The sequence below is a fragment of the Brassica oleracea genome, chromosome C4, assembly GCF_000695525.1.
Source record: "Brassica oleracea var. oleracea cultivar TO1000 chromosome C4, BOL, whole genome shotgun sequence".
Lineage (NCBI taxonomy): Eukaryota > Viridiplantae > Streptophyta > Magnoliopsida > Brassicales > Brassicaceae > Brassica > Brassica oleracea.
Window position 1 is genome coordinate 10,364,891 of NC_027751.1, and position 5,581 is coordinate 10,370,471.

Sequence of the window (5,581 nt, forward strand, 5' to 3'; positions counted from 1 at the left end):
GAATGTTTTTTTATAAACGGATCGATCGATGTATTTATGTCCAAAAACGCATCGATCGATCACTATGATGGACCAAAGCGTAACAATGTGATCGATCGATGGGTATATGTCCAAAAACGCATCGATCGATCACTAGTTCGTCGGAATTTCCTCGGAATATTCCGACGGATTGATGTTTCCTCGGAATTCAGTCGGTATATTCCGAGGAAATTCCTCGAGAAATTCCAAGGATTTCATTTTCCGTCGGAATGTCCGTCGGAATACCGATGTTTTCTTGTAGTGCTCGGTTATGTAAATTTTGTGAATGATAATCAGCCCGATCCGATATGGTCTAAAATTTACACATTCCGAAGTTGACCCTAAAAGAGTCATTACCATTTCGAATGAGTATATCATAAACTAAGTCTCTCATCAGTCTCTCATCACATTGGTAATTGAAAAATATTCTAAGTAAATAATTTTTTCGTTCCATAATATAAGATGTTTTAAAGAAATATTGATGTTTCAAAATATAAGATGTTTTGATATTTTTAAAGTATTTTGATTTTACTGAAAATTGGTTAACCAATAATATTTTACTGCATTATTTATGACTGGTTAACTTATTTTCAATTTATATTGTTAATAATATTATATTTTTAAAAGTAAATTTCTTAATTTGTGTGCATTGATGTAAAATATTTTATATTATAAAACAGATGAAGTATAGATGAACTAATCCAGTTATTACTAATTGATTTTGGATTGGAATTGACATTCTTTTACTAGAAAGTAAGCAAAAATGTATTTTTGAACTTTAATTAAGCCAAGTTTGACTAAGACATCGCGACACGTCGATATTAAAACAAGTAGAGGTTCATCAACAAGATTTTAAAACAGATGTCTGTTAAAGATACTGGATTCTCGAGTCATGATAACTTTCCAAGAAAAAACCGGAGTACCTTTGAAATGACATAATGTGTCGTTATGATAAAATTGTACACAAATCACATATAAGAACATGAGTAACTAGAAAATCAAAAGCGAACAAAGAAAAATGTTGTTTGTTGAGACTCACTCAAAAGAAGCTTGGATTTGAGTGCTCGACAACTATGAAAGACAGATCCAAAACATAGAAATAGAAAATTTAAAATTCTTAACAGAGGCTCAAACACAGTGGAGCTTCGATGCAGGAAATTCCAAAAAAGTGTGTTATTGTGTTGCATCATGATTAGCCGATTTTTAAAATTAATAATAATAATTATACCTAATTCAACCAGATTAAAATCATACTACTAAATACGAATAGTTATAAATATCAAATTATATTTCTTTTTGCATAAAATTTTAAAACATCACTTAAACTAAAGGAAAAAAAATCATAAAACATCGTTTAAACTTTAGACTGAAATGGACTGAGTATTGAAAAAGAGAACATCATCTCACATGGTTGATTTGATACCATCAGATTTATGTGTTCTTGTCCTTTCGATAAAATGTAAATATTGGTCTTCTTAGGCTCTTGTAACGAGATTCTTCGACCCGTTTAAATCAATGAAAAGTGAGTAAAGATATATATTCTTGTGTAGATGCTTAAGTCTTGATGTAGTGTTGTTAACACCATGTCGTTACACTACACACAAATGAAAAGATATTACACTACTAAAGATTGAAAAGAAGTCCGAACTAGGTAGTCCAAGTGATAGGACGGGCCTGTAGTGGCAACCACCATCCGGGTTCGATTCTCTCCCCATGCGGAAATTACCCTGCCTCTTCTGGACACCAAAGCGGTACTGGGTTCGATCCAGCCCAGGTAAAGCCTTCCCGGGTGAAGTGGACCGCTGCCTGACCGGGTCCAGGGGAATGACCCGCGAAGCGGGAAACCCCTGGATTATCAAAAAAAAAAAAAAAAAAAAAAAGATTGAAAAAAAAAAAAAATCTACCATATCAAATGCATGCTGTATATGCTTGTTTACAGCATATTATTTCAACTTTCGTCCCCTAAACTAATTTTGAGTCTTGTAAAATTTATTTGGATCACCATGATGTTCTAAAAGTTAATCTACTTATAAAAATAGTCTAAATACTCTTATTATGAATCGCCTAACTTTACAAATAAATTGAATTATAGAATATAATGTTGAGCTATACTTATTAGGAAAAACCTTGGCTAGTGAATGGCAGAATGTAGTCATAATTAGCAGTTACTAATTTTAGGAATAAATTGGTCAAATGAAAAAGAGTTTTAGTTTAAAAGACTGTTATTTTAAGCTTTAAAGTATTGTTCCACTTAGGTGACTTAACATTAGTAAGTGGGAATTTACGAGAAAAGATTCCTATCTTTCCCATTATTTTCGGCTCTCAAGTGGGTCACTGTGGAAGAAGAACAGAAGAGGGGAAGAGGAAAAAAGAAGAAGAGAAGTCGATCCAATCATTCCAACCTCTCTTCAAGCCAAAAGGACAAGACTAAAATCATATCGTATAAATATATTCTATATCTAAATATATATTCTTTGTCTCCAACCATGTGAATCTGAGGTGAAATACACTAGTATTGGAATATGTTTACATTTAATAGGGAATTTTTCTTTATCTTTAACAGTATTATTCTTAATTCGCAATTAACAACACGACTTGCAAGTTTGAAAACCAAACAAAATTTATAATTATTTTTATTAGAACAATATCATGTTGTTTATAGTAAAATATTAAAATATATGCTAAAATAGCAATCATTTTTGTGTATTCTGGAATATAAAATATATAGTTATTTACGTAATTAAGTCTCAATATATGGTTGAAAAAGAACTCTCATACGCATTGGCTAACCCATTCCATAAATTTTAATTTTATGCATAAACAACTTTTAGTTTGATAAACTATTATAGGTCTCAATTGACGTCAGAATAATAATAATAATAACATCAATTAAATAATTATAACTGCAAAAATATTTACATAATATAGATTGTTATATAATTTTCCGAGTTTATTGTTTTGATGAGACAAGTGAATCTGATTGTGTTTTGAATCCCTGGATCCATATATATACTAACACACTGAACTAAGACGAAAAACTGGAATTTACTATATCATTAGTGGGAATATAAACCGGGTCTCGTGGTCTAATGGTATAGGAATTTCGGTTGAGGTGCCCGCCATCACGAGTTCGAGCCCCGGCCACAGCGGATTTAACATCCCTTCCGTTGGGACACTGGACCCCCTACAAAGGGATAGTTGGGAATGTGGCTGCCCAGATACCAAAGTTAAAAAAAAAAAAAAAAAAATTAGTGGGAATATATCCGATTTTGCATAATAGATGTAGAAGTTTAAAATTTACTGTTAATAATTAATATTTATGAAAACTATTATTTAAATTTGAAAAGCTCAAGTGTTAAATAAATTTATTCTAACAAAAAAGTGAAAGAAAATGTCTAAATTATTTTGTCGAACCGGTCTAGTAGGATCTGACTTATAAAAGACAATTTCAATTTTATCAAAAGTACTGATACAACTTTTCAAATTTATTTTTAATGGATAATAATTTTCATAAATACATTAAATTTGTATTGAAAAAGATTAAGCTAATCCTTCTAAATCATTTATAAGTATTCAATAATATATAACGTTTATATATAAATCCATCCTTATCTCTTAAATACTAGATTTTAAATAATAATCATTAAATTTTAAACCAAAATGTTAAAATATTTTTGATTGAGTATGTTTTTGAAAATTGGTAATCAAAGTATGGTATTTCAAATTTTTCTTATAACAATGCCTCTCACAGAGCATCTCCAAAAGACACTCTATAACTTCAAATATGAAGTTTTTTGCTTTCCAAAAATGAACTTCAAAACTTCAAATTTGAAGATTTGAAAAGTGAAACTATATATTTGAAATTTCACTACTCAAAACTTCAAATTTGAAGTTTCATATTTTTATTTGCATTTTGGTCCGTACAGTTACACATCACATTTATGATTCATAAATATTTTCTTGTTTATTTTTAATCCTTATAAAAATTATATCTCATAAATATTTTAAGTTTTTTTTGCAAAATTTAAGTTTACACATAAAATTAAATAAAACTTTAAAATAAGATTTAAAATATTTAAAACTAGATTTAGATAACAAAGGTATACAAAAGAAACTTAACAAAAAAACTTTTTAAAAAATACATGAAGACATAACTATTACACAAATTTAAATATTACAACAACACTAATAGTGAGGTAAGTTAGATCAGGAACCTTCAAAATTTTCAAATATTGTCTAATTTTGTTTTGTGTAACTGAAGATGGTTGTTGTTGTTGTTGTTGATGATGTCTTTTCGTACAATTCTTTCTTGTTCATATTGAATATATTCACGAGTATTAATATCATCGATAAAAGTTAGTCTTTTAACGATATTTTATGTTTCTCTTTTACTTTCTTGTTCTAATCTAATGTATTTACAAGTATTAATATCACCCGATTTCAACAATTTTTATCTTTAATCTACAAATAAAAATGGGGAGAGCCATTTTAACTTCGAAATGCACTAGTATATCATATATGCATTACGAAAATCATTTTATGGAATAATATAGTATTTTGCTTGAAGTTTAATATTAATTAAGTTATTTTATTTAAAATTTTATATTTTAATATAATATTTTATTAATTAATATTGTTGTAATATGTTTATATAAGTGCTAGTTATTTACAAAAGTTTTGTGAATTCAAATTAATTATGACAAATATAAAGACCATATTATAAAATATAAATAGTTTTGAAGTTGAGTTTGAAGTTTTGTTTTTGGAGAATAATACATATTAACTTCGAATATAAAGTTTTGAAAACTTCGAAGTAGAGTTCATTTTTAGAGACGTCTTATGCATGCATTCACACAAACGATCACAGAATATTTGGATTTATGTGATTCTGGAACAAATCATAAGTCAGATCAATAATAGATAAAAGTAAAAATACAAAAAAATCCATTTCAAACGCGTAAACAAATTATAAAATCGTGCATAAGCGTTTGAAATCGTAAAATTTTATAATTTGGTCTTCTCTGTTATTTTATAATATGGAAAATTTTGTGTCTCAGAAAATTATATTCAATATTTTTATTGACTGTTGAGCAGAGAAATTGTGAAAACTACTCGTGCGGACGAAAATCAATCTAATCTCACTCGCTATAAGGAAAATATATAAATTCATAAAGAAAGTGAAGCAATTATTAATCGATATTTTGGATCAAGTGGTCAAATATTCCACGTAAGCCACCCAAATTTGTTTCATAAATATTCGAGAAGGTGTCGTTTTTTTTACCTTGTGAAGATTGAGGCCGTCCACAGCTTATCTCATAATCGCACTATTTTCTAATTTTACATCAATATTATAACATTTTATAATTATAAAAGGAACTAACATATTTTCAAAGACATCTAAATATATTTCTTTGTATAATTGTTTAATTATTTAAAAACCTTTAACAAAAAATTATAACAATTAATGTTTGGTTACTTGAATTTATATGTCAGTTGTATATAACTATCTTAATTTAGTATATAACTGAACTACCCCTTGTTTATGTAAGTATCATTATTTAAT